At 44.0% G+C, this 21,738-nt stretch overlaps 1 long non-coding RNA gene across 1 annotated transcript in view; it reads left to right on the forward strand.

Moving 5' to 3' along the window:
• Positions 1-20,864, forward strand: part of LOC134947593 (uncharacterized) — a 29,921-nt gene extending 9,057 nt beyond the window's left edge. Inside the window, exon 3 of the long non-coding RNA XR_010182641.1 lies at positions 20,768-20,864. This is a non-coding gene — a long non-coding RNA (uncharacterized LOC134947593). The remainder of the gene's footprint in view (positions 1-20,767) is intronic.
• The last annotated feature ends 874 nt before the right edge of the window (positions 20,865-21,738 follow it).

Genomic DNA, 21,738 nt, shown 5'->3' on the forward strand with positions numbered 1-21,738 from the left:
AATGATCTGTGGCTTTCAATGGAATGTCATTTTCTTCCCATTGAGGTTCTTTTTATACAGCAAAACATATTTTTATTGATAAAAACTTAATTAAATGATGCAGTAATTACTATATAAAGAGGTGACACAATAATAAAGACTATCTCCTTATGCAATTTTAGGGGTAGATGAGTATAATAAACGGTTATTATGGAACAACTGTAATAAAAAAGCTAAATAAAGTTGTATGTGGGCATGTTGGGCAAAATGGAAAATAGGTGCATAAAATGTGCTGTGTTTTTGCCACTTTTCATAATACCCCTTTTACACTGCTACACTGACCTGGGTTATTGCCGAGTTGTCCCTGGTCAGGCTCAGTCTAAAAGGGGCCCTGAAAAATAACTGGGGTACAGTGACCTGGGTGTCCAATCTAGGGAGCGAACAGGGAAGGACCTGGGTAACAGTGCAGTGCAAACACACTGGTGCTGTTACAAGCTTATGGAGAGTGGACAGAGGGAAGCTCTGGCAATAACCCTGGTCCATGTTGTAGTTTAAATGGGGTTTCAAGCTGTTGTGACACAGATTGAAACCGGTTTCAGTGACCCAGGTTGGCAGTGTGAAAGGGACATAAATAACTGTTGTGTTTTCAGGAGCCATTTCAAGTCATCTCCACACAGTATAAGCTTTCCTGAACTAGATAACCTGTAATAATCACACCTCTACCCCTTTCACACTGCTATGCCGGGTCACACCAAGGATTTTGTATGCAGGTCCATCCCGGAAGCGACCCGGTTGAGACTCCTTTCAGACTGGCGGCCCGACCTGCCTTTATTGCTGGGTTGGTAATGTCACCGTCATGATAAAGCCTACTGATTTATCCTATATTAAACACTCTAAAAGGTTAAGAGACTCAGTACGCTATTGGAGTATGTGGTACCGTAAGGGTACGCACTTAGCGTAGCGGACGCTTAGCCGTGGACGAGACGCACGAGCGGCACGTTCGCTCACGGCTTAATGCGTAGAGGCAAGCACGCTATAGGCTGCCGACTACCGTAATGATACGCTACCAGCGTAGCGGACGCTCGAGACCACGAGGAGATCACAAGCGGCGCTGACGCTCACAGAATAAAACCTTAATAACTATACCATAAGTAATGTACTTATACTGTAAACCTTTGTGCAGTGATAAGGTGTAAATGTAACGCAGTGTAACCTTGTTAGTTTAAAAGCTGTATGAGCGTCCGTGACGCTCTGAGAACACTTAGCAATATAATAAACACTCAAATACCGGTCTAAGGTTCTAACACCTTTTAAGGGAGAGAATGAACGTTCAATTGCAAAAGAATACACAGTACAATTTATACACTACCAAACTAACATAAACACCTAACAGAATTACTACACGTTAAAATACAATAATGGCACAATTACATTTAAGGGGAAAGAGAGAGAGAATGGCTTACAACATTAATAGGAGGTAAAATGGTTGCAGAGAACTTACGCACAAGGGGAAACAATCGCATGCGCCTTCCTGGATATCCAGCTCCCGATTATCAGTGATGAGAACCGTTGAGAAGAGTAGAATGGGGCTGGCCCAGGTCGGCTTGTCTTTATATACACTTACACACAGTACAGTACAATGGTCCCTACATTCTTATTGTTCATTGGACACAGGAATCCGTCTCAGCATTATAACAAAAGGTCATAGGTTGGTTCATACAGGTGGGCTGTGACTATTTCAAACTGCTCAGGTGGGAGGGGAACTCAGGTTTCCCGCCGCATGGGTAATAAACTGCAAATATAGTAAATGTCCATAAACTTCCTATAGTCATAACTATACGCACGAGCGATTAATCCGTTTCTAACCAACACCGGAATATTGCTAATTATATACCCTTTTGATGGATACTAAACACCACTGTGTAACCCCTGTCTGACCCTTCGTATCAAACAAAGAGGGATCTCTCTGTCTCTGAACATGCTACATTAACTAAACTTTCAGATTCTATCAACGGGACCATAATCTACAAAATACATTATATGACTAAAATATGTAACGATTGAGTCGCCCGCTAGACGCACACTAACTGTACCGTAAATGCGCATACCGTGCGCCTGAGAGTGCACGCGACTGCGAGTATACGCACGCACGGGAGGGCTCATGTACGTGCAGCGAGCACACGCATGAGGTGCATATATGGCAATGTGCAGCGTGATATTTTTCTGACTTTGACAGTCCACCCTTTGGCAGTCACCAATAACTGCCACTTCCTAAAACAGTTCAAAAAGAGAAAAATATATGTCATGTATAATACATTTCTATGATTGGGTAAGGGAGAAGAGAAGAAGGTGGGAAAACGGTATGACCTAGTGAGATAGTAGAAGCATGTATGTATGAGTCCATGTTTGAGGGGTCATGTATCATCGTGCCGAACGTGTTTTAAATCAAGCTTCGAGGTATTGCGAAGTATACATTTGAATTCCTTCTTATCCCGTGGTACGGGTCTGTGGATGGGCTGTCAAACTTTACCGAGCTCTTTTCGGCTTTTGGTTGCAACAAAATGGGGGAGCACATTTTAGTTGATGATACATGAATGGGGGGGATATGTGAGTGCTGATATCTGTGCCTATATTCCCTATCGACTATGTGTGTCATTACCTGAAGGTTGTAGAGATGAAGATAAGGAGCAATTATGGTAAATGCAGTCATAAACTATGTGAGTTTAATATACATTTGTTGATTGAAGTCTTGTCTGGTGTCTTGTCTTGATGTACATGTTGACTGTAGTCTCCCGATGCTTTTGCTATAATTGCTTGAGCAAAAAGCTTTCTCAATGTCCATAGACTTACAAAAGTGTTGGGCTATCGTAAAATTTTAAAATCGCTAGGGATATTGGGGGTCTATGGCATTGTCCATCAATGGTCTGTGTAAAAGGTTGTCAAATTCTTCTTCTTCCAAGCGGATGTCTTTGTACCTTGGAGGAAAACAATGGAGAAACGGGTGAAAGAAACGGACCGTGGAATCACATTTTCATCACAACATTGTCTCAATGGTTGGGTCGTAAATCAAATCAGTCGTTGTTATTACAGTATCTTCACTTCTCAAACTCATCACTCGGGCGCTACGTTTACACTTTGATAAAACCTGAACGCATCTAAATATCAGACCGACCAATATGATGACACCCAGAATACACAAAAGAAATTTCCCTACATCCATGATAATACCCTGGGCCCATTCTCCTAAACCAGAGAACCAATTTCGTGGGTTCAACCATGACACCCAACTGGTCAGCTCATTACCCACAGCGGCAAGGGCGAGATTGTGTTTCCTTCGGAACTCCCATTTTAATTGCAAAATGTCATCCATCTTTTGGTCTATGACCTCGGCTGGGTCCTCAGTGCTGTTTGTAATATACGTGCAGCACTTTATTCAATACTGAGTCGCTAGGGTAACACAATACCCGCCTGTCACAGCCGTGAGATAATTGAGAATCATCCTATGCTGAACCAGTTTGTAACTCTCTCCCAGTATACCTGAATGTGTCATCATACATTTCAGTGATATTGTCTAATAAATTTGCAAGCGCAGATATATATTTAGAATTTATCACTCCTCTGGCGGTGCGAGTGATATCTAACGCGATTAGGAATTGAATCCCGGTGGATTCATGGATCAGGTCAGAAGCCGGATGCTCTGTTCTTTCTATCAGGTGCCGTTTAACGATGTGCTCGTAATGAGTGTGAGTATAAGGAGCTTGGGCACTGCGGTGAATATCTTTCATTTTTGTGTGGGATACAGTCATTACCTCAGGCAGTACTTTTCCAATATAACATAACCCTTCTGAGTTTGGGGCAAGCCACTTATACGCCTTCCTCCCGCATATGAAGTATGCATCATCGGGGAGAACATATGGGACGGAGTGTGACATAACCATATTACAGATTTTCCATGTGAACTCTCCTAACCCTAATTCTTCCATCTGTTTAGTACACGTATCAGTTTGTACGATCTGTGCACAGTATCCTGGTGATACTTCTCCAACTCGCATGATCCTACTTCCTAAGGTGTACCTATACCGAAAGAATTTCCTATGGTCGGCTATCTGGCGTATAAGTTCTGTGTCTATGGGCAATCTGTCGGCTCTATGTGAGACTGTCATGGTTTGGTTACTCCATGACACTTCCCAATTTCCCGGCTTTCGGGGATTGGAAATGTTAAAACACACTAAGGACCTATCCACATGGTATTGGTGGAGCTTCAAACTAGGAGGACTAGAGATATTAAACCTCTTGTCCACCGGCCTCCCACCACTTAACTCAAGTACCTCCCCTATCGTTAAAGGAAATGGTACTAGTCCTGACTTGCTGTGACCTTGAGGTACTTGAGAGCATACCCAACAGTCTGTTTGGTTTAACACCTTACCCACTAATGAGTGATAGTCACCCAATGGATGCCGATCCATGTTAATGTAAAATTGGACTGACATTTCTTGATGCACCCTTTCTCAACTAAGTTATCACAATGCCTACAGATGCAGTTTTCTTCAGCTAACAATCCTTCACAATTCCTTCTATGGTCAATGCTACCAGATCGTTTTCTGATACTCGCCTTTGCTTGGTGGTTATGTTGTTCTTGGAAATCTACGTGTGAAGATACGGGGTTCTTCTAATCACTCAGACACAGAGCCGATGAAACCAAAGTGATGGTTTATTTCTCACCGCACACAGTAGTAGATAATTCACAGGAAGCAGAAGTAAATATAGCCCAGAAACAGTATACAGGTAGCAGTCCAGAAAGTAAGTCCCAGTAGATGATTTAGGTCCACAGTAATTCCACACAGAAGTTCCAGATAAACAGGTCCACACAGCAGAACTATCACTGAGTCCACACAGCAGTGATAGCAGATTAGTCCCTGCAATAGTAAGTACATATAACTCCACACAGCACTGTTGATGCGTTCCACAAGGTACCCTGGCAGAGAATCACCCCTTAGCCAGAGTCCTGCGACTAACATGAGGAGCTGACCTGCGCAACCTCTTTTAAAACCTTCCAAATGCCCATCATGCCACGCTCACCTGGGGAGGAGACGCAGGTTCCTGATTGGTGGTATCCCACCTCAGGTATTTCCCTACTCCCTCCCACAGCTGGCCTTCTCCTGCTGACCACATGCTGGGTCAGGCTCCGAGTTGTCTGTGAGAGACCAGGATGGGACAGGGGACAGTAAACAGAAGGAACAATGACAGGGAAATTGGTTTAAGTCCTGATTGTCCCCTGTGGAGGAGAAGCTTCAAAGAGACATTACCTGGTCCTCAAATGTATTTCCTGTGTGACCATATAAGGATCATAGATGGACTCAATAGGCATGGCAATGATAACCTGTAGTAACCTCATACCAGACTGGCATTCTCCTACAAGAACATAACATGACAGCACTAGGTGCAAGGTCACAGCACACCTGTATTTACCTGGGTAAGATTATAGTACAGAATATATAGGGTAATGGATGAACACACACATGGGGTAATAGTGACACAAGCCAGAGAGACATGGGAACAGAAGGAATAAAAAGTACATTAAACGCTATAAAGATTGCAATGCCATAAATACAGTTTTACCCTCTGTCTCATATCTTTGCATTCCTTCCTCTACTTTTTATTCCTGTTCTGAAGTGTTGAGGAAACATTACCACCCAGGAGCGGTGGGTGCAGGGGAGAGAACATCATGCATGGTTGTACCACCTGAGTCCCACAGGGTGATGTCACACCAGACCCATGTGGTTAGAGGCAGTAGTGTTAAACAACCAGCAAAGACAATATTACAATATGACACATTCATTTTCACCAGCAGGGGATTTAGCAATTCAGATGTTGGGTATCCCCACTCCGCAACATTGCAAACTTTTATACCCGGCCCACCTATTGGGTGTACTAATACCTGTGCCTCTGGCACAACGGGGCAGGGAGTACCTTCCACCTCCCCCCCCTTGCACAAGGAACAGCTGCCTAAAGGCAGGCCAATGTTGGGGTTCTGCCCCCAGCACTTCCGCAACTCTGTCCAGTCCTTCCTTCCTCAAACCCCAACTAGGGGGCTGGCAAATTTCCGTACAGCACGTGGTCTCAATACCTAGTGCTGAGGATGGACCCTTCATCAGAAACAATTCAGCTGGTGGCTGCAGGGGAGTCACCAGCACAGGCTGGTCCTGTGCCCGCGCTCCCCCCTCAAAAGCCAGTATCTCACCTGCAGCTCCTTCTGCGCACACCTCCTCCTGGATAACCTCCTCCCCCGCCAGTCCTGTGCGCTTGGTAGCTGGTGGGGTACCAGTCAGGGTTTTAACAACTGAAGCTTCCACAATTATCTCCACAACTTGCTCTTGCTCTGCAGATGGAAGGGGTGTGGGTGGCACTGTGCCTTCACCCTGGTAAAGGAGACGAGATAGCAAGCGGCATCTCCCAACCTCCACTTGATCTGTAGTTGCTTGGATCTGGCTTATGGCAGGCACATCCCTCGGCACATAGTTACAGTCCACACTTTCACAGGTATTACGGTGGTGCAACACATCCTTTTCTGGTTCCTGCTCTGATATTATGTTAACAGTCTCTGCTACCAATGTCACTGTTGAATCACAGGGTACGTACCAGTATTCACATCGCAGCTCCTCATTCCCCAAATCGTTAAAATGGAATAATCCTTCATAAACTTCTTGTGGAGTTAGGGTAGCAGGAGATACACAGGGCATGTTCTCATCAGCCTTCCTCAGTGAAATGAATGGGGCTGCCATTGCCAATCCATCGCGATGAGCCTCCCCCAGCTGAATAAGCTGGGCATCCTGGAGCAAGAGGCCATCCGTGACTGGTATGTTTGTAGTCGGGGAGTGGAACAATACTCCCCCATCCATGGTGATCTCTTGGGCACAGTCTTCATTGATTCCCTGGCAGCTGGTTACTAGGTCTACATCTTCCACCTCAGCAAAAGGGAAGGTGTAGCACAGCTCCTCCTGGGATGTCTGTATTGTGGGCACAGCCTTCACTTCAGCGCTAGCCTCTCCCAGCATAGTACACCGGGCAACTGCTTCCCTTGGGTGTGGGAGAAGCTGTTGCAGACGGTACCTTTCTGCATCCACCCTGCAACACTGGTCTAGCCATGCTGGGGTATCCAGGAGCCCCCGATCCATTGCCTCTTCCTCTGCCACAATGAAGCACTCCTCCAGACACTCCAGCTGTTCCCACACACTCATCCCTGGGCCGAGACGAAGGATCCACGTCCGGTAATCGGTGAACGCTTTTGTTGGATCCCGCTGATCCTGGAGAATAAGCTGGAGGATTTCCCTGCGAGTGCAGAATTGGAAAGGGATGCCTCGCAGCTGGCATTCTGCTATCAGCTCCTCCATGCTCATTTCTTCCAATGTGGTTATGGGCCCCGCTGACAAGGACTTTGCTCCCTTGGTAACAGGCACTTGCAAGGCGGACCCCTCAGTTATCTGCCTGGGTTGCAGCGGCCCCATTTTGGATATTTCCTCTGGCTCTAGCCCAGAAGATAATTGATTCTGGACTTGCCCTTCAGCCTCAGAATATTGACTTCTCTGTATAACTTGGGTCACTGTAGCACTCACTTCCTCGCTAAATTCTACAAACTCTGGCTCCCCCAGCAGATTCCATGAGGCTGCCTCACTTTTACAGTGCAGGAATGCATCCCCCAGGTAACACAACTTTTCCTGTATACTGGATACTCTCCAGCCACTGATCATCCGCATAGCTTCATTCCAGTACTCCCAAATGGACTGCATCTTTATAGCAATCAATAACAGATCCGGCTTACCAGCCTGCCGATACACCGACACACCTCCATCCACGAGCTCCACTGCCCTGGGAGACTTGAGGCGTTCATTTTCTTTCCTCGGAAACATTTTCTTTTGCACAGGACTGACACCTGCTCACTTGTTACCACCTCACTGCAGATCCTCTTGCATTACATATGGCCTGATCCTCTGTTCTCTGCTGGGCCTTCACGCTTCCTGCTGTCATTGTTTGGTGTCTGAATGATCCCACCGCTCCTGCCAAATGTGAAGATACGGGGTTCTTCTAATCACTCAGACACAGAGCCGATGAAACCAAAGTGATGGTTTATTTCTCACCGCACACAGTAGTAGATAATTCACAGGAAGCAGAAGTAAATATAGCCCAGAAACAGTATACAGGTAGCAGTCCAGATAGTAAGTCCCAGTAGATGATTTGGGTCCACAGTAATTCCACACAGAAGTTCCAGATAAACAGGTCCACACAGCAGAACTATCACTGAGTCCACACAGCAGTGATAGCAGATTAGTCCCTGCAATAGTAAGTACATATAACTCCACACAGCACTGTTGATGCGTTCCACAAGGTACCCTGGCAGAGAATCACCCCTTAGCCAGAGTCCTGCGACTAACATGAGGAGCTGACCTGCGCAACCTCTTTTAAAACCTTCCAAATGCCCATCATGCCACGCTCACCTGGGGAGGAGACGCAGGTTCCTGATTGGTGGTATCCCACCTCAGGTATTTCCCTACTCCCTCCCACAGCTGGCCTTCTCCTGCTGACCACATGCTGGGTCAGGCTCCGAGTTGTCTGTGAGAGACCAGGATGGGACAGGGGACAGTAAACAGAAGGAACAATGACAGGGAAATTGGTTTAAGTCCTGATTGTCCCCTGTGGAGGAGAAGCTTCAAAGATACATTACCTGGTCCTCAAATGTATTTCCTGTGTGACCATATAAGGATCATAGATGGACTCAATAGGCATGGCAATGATAACCTGTAGTAACCTCATACCAGACTGGCATTCTCCTACAAGAACATAACATGACAGCACTAGGTGCAAGGTCACAGCACACCTGTATTTACCTGGGTAAGATTATAGTACAGAATATATAGGGTAATGGATGAACACACACATGGGGTAATAGTGACACAAGCCAGAGAGACATGGGAACAGAAGGAATAAAAAGTACATTAAACGCTATAAAGATTGCAATGCCATAAATACAGTTTTACCCTCTGTCTCATATCTTTACACTACGCCTCCATCTCTGTCATCAGAACCCATTCCAGAACCTCTCTCGACCTCCATCGCCGGAACAGACTGCTCTGGTCAACATCATGGTCAACAGGAAAATCCGGATCACAGTCTCTTGGGGCAAGTCCATCTTATAGGAGGAAATGGAGAAAAATGAGAAGGGGGAAAAAAAATAATTGAGGGAGATGGGATGGGAAGTGGAGAAAAACAATAAAAGGGAACAGGGGATCGACAACTGCCTCCGATCTTATTATTCTCAATGCTCAGGTGCCGTCTCAATCTTCCTGAAACAGACACCCCAGTGATACAACTTCCTCTACCGTCTGTTCTTTATCACGAGACCTCTCTGGATCAGCAACCTTCTTACAATGGGACGAATGAACCCAAGTCTCTCTCTCGGCAATCTTCAATGCTGTCGTGCTAATCAATAAGACTTGGTATGGTCCTTCCCATCTGTCAATAAGGCAACCTGAGTGTAGAAAATTCCGTATCATTACATAATCCCCAGGTTCAATGTCATGACAATTACTATCTGGCAGATCAGGAATCACCAACTTCAAATTATCATTCTGATTCCTTAGCTGTTTACTCATCTTAACCAAGTACTTTACAGTCACTTCATTGTTACACTTCAAATCATCCTGAGGGTTAATCATAACATGCGGTTGTCGACCAAACAGAATTTCAAAGGGGGACAGATTAAGAGGGGACCTGGGAGTGGTTCTGATGCTGTATAGTACAATGAGCAAAGGTTCTGGCCATGTCAATCCTGTTTCTGCCATAACTTTGCTCAATTTATTTTTAATAGTGCTGTTCACTCTTTCTACCTTCGCACTCGCCTGGGGGCGGTACGGAGTGTGCAGCTTACTATCAATTCCCATCAACTTACACATTCCTTAAAAGACATCACCTGTAAAATGGGTACCCCTATCACTTTCAATTATTCTAGGGATACCGTATCTACACACAAATTCCTGCACAATTTTCTTAGCAGTAAACATAGCGGTATTCGTGGCTGCAGGAAATGCTTCGACCCAATTTGAAAACACATCTACACAAACTAGTACATACTTCAAATTTCGACAAGGGGGTAATTGTATGAAATCGATTTGTATTACCTGGAAAGGGCCATCTGTTGGAGGGATATGAGATGGTTCTGTTGGTATTGCCTTTCCGATATTCTTCCTCAAGCAGGTAAGACATGTCATTGCTCTCTTACCCGCATGGGAGGAAAATCCTGGGGCGCACCAATAAGCTCTTACTAGCTTACACATCCCTTCTTTGCCCAGATGAGTCAGCCCGTGTGCTGCTTCCGCTAGACTTGGAAGGTATGCTCTTGGTGCCACTGGTTTACCATGTCCATCTGTCCAGAGTCCTGAGGACTCCTGGCCATATCCTTTGATCTCCAAACTGCCTTTTCCTGAGGAGAACACAAATTTTGCATTTCGCACAATTTCTGTGTGTTGACAGTATTAAATACCATCAGTTGTGTGATGTCTGTCTGTCTGTGGGTACCAGCTGCTAACTTAGCAGCTTCGTCTGCTCGGCTGTTACCAAGTGATACCGGGTCTTGGCTATATGTATGTGCTTTACACTTGATAACAGCCACTCTGTCGGGTTCCTGTATCGCTGTTAGAAGCCTTTTGATGTGAGCTGCATGCGCTACCGGTGTACCAGCTGCCGTCATGAAATTTCTGAGGCGCCATAGGGCTCCGAAATCATGGACTACCCCGAAGGCGTATCTAGAATCGGTATAGATATTGGCTGACTTTCCCTTAGCCAATTCACATGCTCTGGTTAGGGCAACCAGTTCAGCAACCTGGGCTGAGTGAGGTGGGCCTAGCGGTTCTGCTTCTATGGTGCCTTGGTCATCTACGACTGCGTATCCAGTACACAAGTCTCCCGAGTCCGTCTGACTGTGACAACTACCGTCAGTGTAGAAAGTAAAATCTACATCTTCTAGTGGGTTGTCACTGATGTCAGGCATTGCCGTGAAATTTTGGGTCAAATATTCCATACAATCATGTGTGTCATTCTCTGTATTAAATCCTCCTTCACCATTACTCTCATCCTCCACCCTTTGTGCCTGACCAGGCACACCTGGGAGATACGTTGCAGGATTTAATGCGCTGCATCTCTTTATGGTGATGTTTACGGGGGCCATCAATGCCAATTCCCATCTTGTAAACCGCGCTGATGAGACGTGTCTGGTTTGGGCCGAATTTAGCAAGGCTGACACTGCATGCGGTGTATGGATTGTGAGGTTGTGTCCTAGCACTACATCTTCGCTTTTTGTTACTAGCAATGCTATCGCAGCAACACTTCGCAAGCATGTGGGGAGGGATCGCGCTACCGTATCTAGCTGAGCGCTGTAGTATGCTACCGGCCTGCTGGCATCACCGTGGTTTTGGGTTAGGACGCTTGCCGCGCAACCAGCACTTTCTGTTCCGTACAGCTCAAAGGGTTTCCCATAGTCTGGCATACCTAATGCTGGTGCCTGCGTTAGGCACTGTTTAAGTCTCTCAAATGCCATCTCAGATTCGTCTGTATGCGAAATCCGATCAGGTTTGTTTGATGAGACCATTTCCTGTAAAAGTAATGCTAGTATGGAAAAACCTGGGATCCAGTTACGGCAATACCCACACATTCCTAAAAACGTTCTGATCTGTTGCTGGGTTTGTGGCAGGGTCATGTCACGAATTGCTTGAATTCTATCAGCGGTAAGGTGTCTCAGTCCTTGTGTTAGACAGTGTCCCAAATACTTCACACGGGTCTGGCATAATTGTAACTTGTCTTTGGAAACCTTGTGTCCTGTGTCTGAAAGATGAAACAGGAGCTGTTTCGTATCTCTCAGGGACGCTTCCAATTAATCTGAACACAGTAGTAAATCGTCCACGTACTGTATCAATACTGATCCACTCACTGGTTGGAAAGACTGTAAACAATCATGCAGAGCTTGTGAGAAAATACTTGGACTGTCTATGAAACCTTGGGGTAAGCGAGTCCATGTATATTGAACTCCTCTGTATGTAAATGCAAATAAGTATTGGCTGTCAGGGTGTAGAGGTACCGAGAAGAAGGCGGAGCAGAGGTCAATTACAGTGAAAAATTTCGCAGTGGGAGGGATTTGCATAAGGATGACAGCTGGATTTGGCACTACGGGGAACTGACTCTCAACTATTTTGTTAATCCCCCTTAGATCCTGCACTAGCCTGTAACCCCTGCCCCCACTCTTTTTAACAGGGAAGATGGGACTATTGGCAGTGCTGGATGTTCTTACCAGAATGCCCTGTTGTAGCAAGCGCTCTATTACGGGGTACACTCCTAACTCCACCTCTGGCTTCAGAGGGTATTGTGGGATTTTTGGAGCTATCCTACCATCTTTTACTTGCACAACTACTGGAGCTACGTTTGCCATTAATCCAGTGTCTTGTCCATCTTTTGTCCAAAGTGACTCTGGTATTTGGGATGTCATTTCTTCTACCTGGGATGGACTCCTATTTATCATAACAGTATGTGACATTAATTTTGATGGGGAGTCTAGCATATCTTGTACTTCCTGAGCGTGGTTCTCAGGTATGTCTAGGAATACACCTTCAGGAGTACAATATATGACGCACCCCATTTTACACAATAAATCTCTTCCCAGGAGATTAGTTGGTGCCGATGCAGCCAGCAAAAAGGAATGCTTGGTATGCAAAGGCCCTATTGTAATCTCTGCTGGTTAGCTAAAAGGGTAGTGCTGTACTACTCCCGTTACTCCCATGGCTGGAATTGTCTTACCAATGGTTCTCATGCCCACTGTCGAATTTATCACTGATTTGGCCGCCCCCGTATCTACAAGGAAATTTAATGGTTTACCAGCTACATTAATTGTGACCTCGGGTTCACTTCCAAGACTCGCAATTAATTTCACTGGCTGCAGATTACAGGTATGGCCACACCCCTATTGGGTATGGTGACCTCCCTGAATCGCACTGGCAGCAATTACTTGTGGTGGGGGTAGATGGGAACTATCAGAGATTTGCCAGTCTCTTCTTGGGGGATACCTTTTTGTTTCCCCTGTATGTGGCTCATAGCTCCACCCCTGCGGTCCTTGATCCCAATGTCTCGTATCTGGTCGTTGCCTAGGGGGTTGATATGAATTTTGTATTTGTTTTGTCTTACAATCACGTGCCATGTGTCCCTCTCTGTGGCAATTATAACATTTTATACCTCTTGACTTACCCACAGGGGTCACAGTTCTGGGCTGAGGTGGCCGGGTAGTAAGGGCCTGTATGCTCACAGCCATTAGCTTATCACTCTGTGACTCCCTGTGTCTGATGATATTCCGATCATGCCCAGCAGCAGCCTCTCCCAATGCATCCACCGACATACCTCTCCAATCAGGCCTAGTGGTTTGTATTCTATTCCTTAAAACCTCTTTTAAGCCATCCATTAATACAGAGACAGCTACTTCCCTGTGGTGTACATTAGTTTTAATGTCATCTATACCAGTGTACCTAGCCATATCCTGCAGAGCCCGGTGAAAATACTCTGGTGTGGATTCACCTTCTTTTTGTTTTATTGTAAAGATTTTATTCCACTTTACTACTGCAGGAAAATATACTCCTAACTGTAAGTTGATTCTCTTTACATTATCCTGATTATACTCGTCTGTTAGTGGTACTTCCTCATCTAACTTGCAATCTGCGATAAACTTTAACGAATCAACATTGGGGGGTAAACATGCCCTCAAAACTGTCCTCCAATCTTTGTTATTTGGCTCTGCAGAATTTCCTAGCTCTCTAATATACTTTTGACATGCAACTAAGTCTTTCCTAGGATCAGGGAATTCAGACATCATTGATCTTAATTCTGCTCGGGAAAAGGGACAGTGCATGGCGATGTTCCTGACAGGAGTTGCTCCTGAGGCTTCAGTTTTCCCATTTGGCACTGCTATTACCCTAACGGGATTAAGTCCAATAACATCATTCTGAGTAGATTCTACAACATGTGGTGAAATGGTTTCAGCATAGTGTATGGTGCCGTATTTACCAGTCGATACGACCTCACCTGTCCCTCCGCTAGGGGCCTTTGATACTAATCTTACAGGTTGGGTCGTGCCCACTGCTGTTTCTGATATGGTGGCTGCTAGGGAGAGTGCTGATATTGTTGTGGGCTCATCCTCTTGGTCACAATCCTGGGGAAAGTTCAAAACAGGGTACAACTTGCACGGATTAGTGTTAGCATTAATTACTTTAGTTACATTATCTTTAACTTCTATACATTTATCATAACCTTGTGTGCCATTCTCTGCAACCAATTTCTCTCCAGGTATGTATGGTGGTGGGGGTGCAGTGGCTATCAGTTTCCTGATAGGGTTAGATCCAGTGGCTTGCGCCAACCCCCTTTGTATTTCACTTTCCTGTTGCCACAATGTTAAATAGTCATAATGTCTAATACGCCTTTTTGAAGATTTAATCAGGCAAACTCTTTTCCTTAAATTCTGTAATACTTCTGGGTTAAAACTACCTACCCGGGGAAACTTCTCCCCGTCATGCACAGTCATCCTTTGCCATTCATTGCACAACATTTCTGTGTGATGACCATATTTCTCACACATGATATACCTTACCGACCCGATTGGTCGGTTTACCAAATCAACCTGAACCTCGGTTGATCGCCCCTTACCTGAACTGGCCCCCATCTCTGCAGGTGCTGCTTTCACTACCTCTGACTTCAAATCAGGGTCTTCGGCAACCCTTACAAAAACCAAGATGTTCGGGGTAAGGCTGCGGTGGGGGTTTTGCCTTGAGGTCCGCCCACTTAACTCCCGCCCACGCTGGCCAATACGGCGACCAAAGTTCCCAGAGGTTCCGTACCCAACCTAGGGCACCTATGAACGTCTACTTGCTCGGGCGTGTGGGAGTATGTTACCCTCCCCAGCAAGTATCAGTTGTTGGAATGTCCCTGAGTGATCAGGCTACTTCCCTTAAAATAAAAAAAATTACACAAATCACGTTAACAATGTGCAAGTAGCGTTCTTATGAATATTCAAGACACGCTAATGCATACAATCACATGCGGTACAATCGTATCTGCACACAAGCAACTAATCTTATGTGCGGAACGATCAGTGGAATCGAAAATTTCGGCTGCAAATTCCTTCAGCCTGAGCTTTATTGGCCTATATGGGTCTCGCACCAACCCTCTTCGGTTGTGCTCTCTACTTCTAGTCTGCTGTACCTGAACCTCCTGGTCATTGACCTCCTGGTCTGTTATGTACAGCAGACTCTACTGCTCATAATATGTCTAGACTAACAAGGGACGCCTCCCAAGCCACCCCACGCTATCACTCTCGCTGGTGTACCTCTTTCTAATGGCCTATGGTTCCCACGTCCGTAAAAAAAGAGAAATCTTATATATACACACTCTTACATTCGAACACTCTTATTTCTGTACAGAATTCCTTTCATTCAGTAATAGTCTAACCCAGAAGAATTGCAACAGAGAAAGTTTTTCTTTTAACTTTAACTTTTTGGATTTGAGATAGATTTGCGTTATTATCGCGTTACTTCCTTATCGCCTACTAAAACAATACTATCGTGCGGTTTGTATTATGTGGGCGTATCCGTACGCTCCGTTGCGTAATATACGCTCCGTGCGTCGACCCTTGCGTTGCGTACGCCCTGCCCTTGTAAGGACACGTGTACACAGACCAAGTACGTCCACAGTAACACACTACACGTTTATCAATGTAAATGATCTTTAACTGTAATCATTCACTGGACACCACCCAAATCTCCCTTGTATTTCTAGGCGAGACTGTGTGCGTGCCTTTTACAATTATTCCCTTGAATATTACTTTTTATCTTTTAACTATTAATAACAACAAATCTCTCAGCACGCTATCACTGGTATGTGGCAATCAGGAGAATGATATACGGACAAATACTACTAAACAAGAAATACAGGTGTGTGTGCTTATGCGTATGTACGCAAAACAGAAACTAAACAGTTTTAAAAGACAATAACGTACTGTTCTTACCTTCCGGTTCCGGATTCCCTCAGCACTCCTTACTAAGCGAAGCAGACGCTTATCTGGTCAGCACTACGAGGGATAACACCGTCCCGCCCTTTGCTGACCGATAATGTCTGCTAAAGTTACCTAGTGCAGATATGTGAAGAGCGGGCGAGTCCCCAATTGATAAAGCCTACTGATTTATCCTATATTAAACACTCTAAAAGGTTAAGAGACTCAGTACGCTATTGGAGTATGTGGTACCGTAAGGGTACGCACTTAGCGTAGCGGACGCTTAGCCGTGGACGAGACGCACGAGCGGCACGTTCGCTCACGGCTTAATGCGTAGAGGCAAGCACGCTATAGGCTGCCGACTACCGTAATGATACGCTACCAGCGTAGCGGACGCTCGAGACCACGAGGAGATCACAAGCGGCGCTGACGCTCACAGAATAAAACCTTAATAACTATACCATAAGTAATGTACTTATACTGTAAACCTTTGTGCAGTGATAAGGTGTAAATGTAACGCAGTGTAAACCCTTGTTAGTTTAAAAGCTGTTTGAGCGTCCGTGACGCTCTGAGAACACTTAGCAATATAATAAACACTCAAATACCGGTATAAGGTTCTAACACCTTTTAAGGGAGAGAATGAACGTTCAATTGCAAAAGAATACACAGTACAATTTATACACTACCAAACTAACAAACACCTAACAGAATTACTACACGTTAAAATACAATAATGGCAAAATTACATTTAAGGGGAAAGAGAGAGAGAATGGCTTACAACATTAATAGGAGGTAAAATGGTTGCAGAGAACTTACGCACAAGGGGAAACAATCGCATGCGCCTTCCTGGATATCCAGCTACGATTATCAGTGATGAGAACCGTTGAGAAGAGTAGAATGGGGCTGGCCCAGGTCGGCTTGTCTTTATATACACTTACACACAGTACAGTACAATGGTCCCTACATTCTTATTGTTCATTGGACACAGGAATCCGTCTCAGCATTATAACAAAAGGTCATAGGTTGGTTCATACAGGTGGGCTGTGACTATTTCAAACTGCTCAGGTGGGAGGGGAACTCAGGTTTCCTGCCGCATGGGTAATAAACTGCAAATATAGTAAATGTCCATAAACTTCTTATAGTCATAACTATACGCACGAGCGATTAATCCGTTTCTAACCAACACCGGAATATTGCTAATTATATACCCTTCCGATGGATACTAAACACCACTGTGTAACCCCTGTCTGACCCTTCGTATCAAACAAAGAGGGATCTCTCTGTCTCTGAACATGCTACATTAACTAAACTTTCAGATTCTATCAACGGGACCATAATCTACAAAATACATTATATGACTAAAATATGTAACGATTGAGTCGCCCGCTAGACGCACACAAACTCTACCGTAAATGCGCATACCGTGCGCCTGCGAGTGCACGCGACTGCGAGTATACGCACGCACGGGAGGGCTCATGCACGTGCAGCGGGCACACGCATGAGGTGCATATACGGCAATGTGCAGCGTGATATTTTTCTGACTTTGACAGTCAACACGTCCCAAACCGGCGTTTCTAGATAAGATCATCTCCAAGCACCAGCTATGGTGTCTACAAAATTTAGATCTGCCTAAGCACTGCAATAGCACAAGGCTAATAATAAAAGCTTTGTGGTCTCATGTCATTGGAGCACAAATACAAACTGGTTGTGGAGAGAATACCACAAATAACATCTGAAATACTGTTTCAATGTAAACGCTTGCAATTTCCAGAACGATTAAGTTTTGCCATGTTGATCAATAAATCCCATGGACACTTAAAAGTTGTGCAGCTTCAACTACAAGACGACTGCTTCTCCCATGGTCAACTGTATGTAGGATACTGTAGAGTAGGAACAGATACAAATCTTTATGTACACTCTCCTTTAAAAAAAACCTTGCAATATTGTATATAATGTCCAGAAATTCTAATTTTACTTTAAGCTTTGTTTATAAATTAGTACTGTATAAGGTACAATATAAGTATTAGTACAAATATTAGCACTAAGCATTGTTAAAATGAAAGAAATTTATATAATGTTTTTGTTAGACTTTTATAAAATAATTATTGTAATAAAAATGTAAAAATAATAAATCTAGATTATTATTAAGTCATAGCTGAAATAATATGAATTTAGTTTTACTGAAATAACATTTTGTTTAGTTAGATTTTTATTTTATTTCTGTAATTAGAGCTTTTGTATAGTTTCTAAGTAGCATTTTTGGCACTACCCAAATAATATGCTAACGTTGATGCTACACGTTACAAAATGGACCCGTGCAATATCGGGTGACCCATCTTGTATGTGTATTATTTATATATATATATATATATATATATATATATATATATAATTATATATATATATTATTATATATTTACATGTTTATATCAAAGTACTATGGGGGTCATAGCACAGCTGTGATCAGTGGCTTTAAGTGGCTGCGTTTGTGTTTCTTACTCTCCTGAGTGCCGCCGAAATTCTCTCCATATCTAGCAGTTTGGCTGCATTTGCGGAAGGCAACGGGGACAGATACAACAGTATTAGTGAGTGCCGGACCCCACAGAAATATATATATATATATATATATATATAATATATGTACATGTTTATATCAAAGTACTATGGGGGGGTCATAGCACAGCTGCGATCATCTTCCCAGACATGCGGGGGGGACGCCCGGCACACAGGACTAGTCCTCCCCGCATGTCAGTCCAGCCACCACCGCCCCGTCTCCCCCCCCCCCTCAGCACAAGTGCAAAAGCGTCGCACAGTGGCGATACTTTTGTACTTGAAGAGTAACTCCCAGCCAGCGCAGCTCCTGCGGCTGGCCGGGAGTTACTCGTTCCTGCCCTAGGTCGCAGCGCCTGCATTGGCCGGGGACTGTGCCCTGAAAACAGCGGCCAAACGCCGCCGTGCCCCCCCCTCCCACCCAGCGACCTGTCAATCAGGCAGAGGCGATCGCTAGGTAACCACAGCGGCGCTGGCGCATGTGCAATTCTGACCCAACCGCTGTGAACAACTGCAGCATGCGATCGGGTCGAAATGACCCCTTATGTCTCTCTGTGATCACTGCAATAGATTTATGCCAACCTATGCAGTAAAAAACCTATGTTGAAATGTTGAAGAATCCCTCCATGTTGCCAAAGGGGATTATTTAAGTTAACATTTTTACATTTTATTTTTAAAGCTTTCATTTTTGCTTGGAAAAAAAGCATTAAGAAGTATCTATATTAAATATTTAATCTGACTCAGACATTAATATAAATTTTAATAATTATAACATTTATGTTAACTGCACATTCATAATATGGGTGTAGTATGTGTTGCGGTCGGGCTCCAGGCGACCAGCATACCGGCGCCAGAATCCCGACCGCGGACATACCGACAGCTGGGCGAGTGCAAATGAGCCCCTTGTGGACTCGCTGCGGGCGCGTTGGCGCGCTACACGCACCACGCTATCTATCCTCCCTCCAGGGGGGTCGTGGACCCCCCAAGAGGGAGAAAATCTGTCGGTATGCCGGCAGTCGAGATTCCAGTGCCGGTATGGTGGACGTCGGGAGCCCTGCCACCGGCAACCTGAAGACCACCCCTTAATATAGGTCAAGCATTGTATTTTTGTACCACTAGTTTGATATAATGCTCCATTAGCTTAAAAACATGGCAATTAATTTAATTTATGTTGCTGGTGTTTGTGTTGGCTTGCGCAGTCCATACTGACACAGTGAGTGCCAGTAAGCTATTGTGTGGAGTATTTTCCTAATCAAGGTATTCATTCTGAATTATGCAAGTCGACACAAGAAAAAGTGATTATTACATCATACAAGTGTTTTGAGAGTTTTTTTTTCCACGCAAAAAAAAAGGTTGTCATTACAACTTCTGGAACTTAGAACATTAATACTTATTTGAATAGTTATATTTGCTGGCACCAGTAAGGTGATTTGGTCTATTGTTAGCTAATGCAGAATACTTTTTTATCTTAAACTATTGGTCAAACGAAATGCATTGTTTGGTCCGTATTTTGAAAGTGCAAGTGTATAAATTGATTCTGTTTTTTAATTACTCGGATTTATTATTTGAAATAGATTCTCCTTAGGTATGTTTCTATGTCTGTTTCTCATTGTTTATTGGAAACCACACTCAAGTTTACTTGAGATAGCAGCCAGAGTTTAATTGAGCATGCATATGCGTAGCAAAGTTAAAAGAAACAAAATTGACCAGTAAAAATTGGTACTTGCATCAAACATTGGTGTCAGCACAAAGCGTAATACTATTGCACATATATAACACAGATATTGTCTGGTTGTCCTTGTAAATAATTAATCGCCACATTGGTAAACTGATAAAGGTAACATTACATGTCTTTAAGACTTGCAATGCAACATACAGTACAGTATGTAGTACCATTTGTATTTTTGCAAATTATAAGATTTTGTACATCTGTGTTAATATTTACTGTACACGATTTATTTTATTTCCTTTTCACAACTTTGTCCTAATATTTAAATAAATGGAACTAATTAGAATGCCTAAAACTTTTGGAGGACATGGTAAAAAAAAAATGTTTTAAAGATTTACGTAACAAATGTACTTGAATAAGACAGTTGTCACAACGAATTTATTTCTTTTTCACGTTATCCACATTTGTTTTAACACAAGTTGAATTTTCTTTGTACACAGGCTCGTGTAATAGCAACAATAGGTGTAGGACTTGGTGATCATGATTTGAAAGTCCATGACTCCAATATTTACATTAAACCCTTTCTCTCTTCAATTCCTGAGGTAAGTGCCTCCAACCTCTGTTTCTTCTCTGTTTTTAGCTTTAACGCTAACTGGGAACAAAGTGAAACTATGTTCAGTTTGAAAATTGTGTAGTATGTTTTACACCGTAATTCCCCAACTGCTATCCTAAGTGCAATGTTCACCACCCTTGCCCTCTTTGCTTAATGTTGTAGTACAGTATGCCCCCCTCTATCTACTCTGCTGCAGTGTTTTCTACGAACTGCTCTCTATCCCAGTGCAGCAACAGCACATACTGTAGCTTGCCTCACATCCACTGAAACGCACTACTACTTTAACTGAGGCTCTTCTCACCCCTGTGCTGAACCTCCTTTAGCCTTTTTATGCTATGTGCTACCAAGAAATTCTTCGTCTTTTCTGAAAGTGCAATAAGTACTGTAGTATTTACAGAAATTTTTAGATTAAAATCTGCACTTTAATATCATACCGCATTTCTGTTTACTTTTTCCTAGTTATGAGATATTGAATGAAATGCATACAGTGTGTAAGGACAATATGGCTGACCAGCACTAGAAAATTAGAAAACCTACCACATCCAATGAAATGACTTCTGTAGTTATATAAACAAAGATGGGAAAGATTTGGGTATTAGAAAGTCTCCTGTCCCCATTTCTGAAAAACTTAATGTTTTATATGGTGTAATGTAACACACAATGACTACTTATACCGCTTTTAGACCTAAATAGCGGGTTGCAGCCGGGAGCCTGACACAGGAGCTACCTGGCTGCGACCCGCGTCAGACCCCATTTAGACCGGAGACGCGCGATCCGGCTCCCGTTTACACTAAACAGTTTGCTGGGTTGAACACGTGTTCATCCCCGCAAACTACCCGTGTTGGAATAACGGGTAAC

The sequence above is a fragment of the Pseudophryne corroboree genome, chromosome 8 (assembly GCF_028390025.1).
Source record: "Pseudophryne corroboree isolate aPseCor3 chromosome 8, aPseCor3.hap2, whole genome shotgun sequence".
NCBI classification, from domain to species: Eukaryota; Metazoa; Chordata; class Amphibia; order Anura; family Myobatrachidae; genus Pseudophryne; species Pseudophryne corroboree.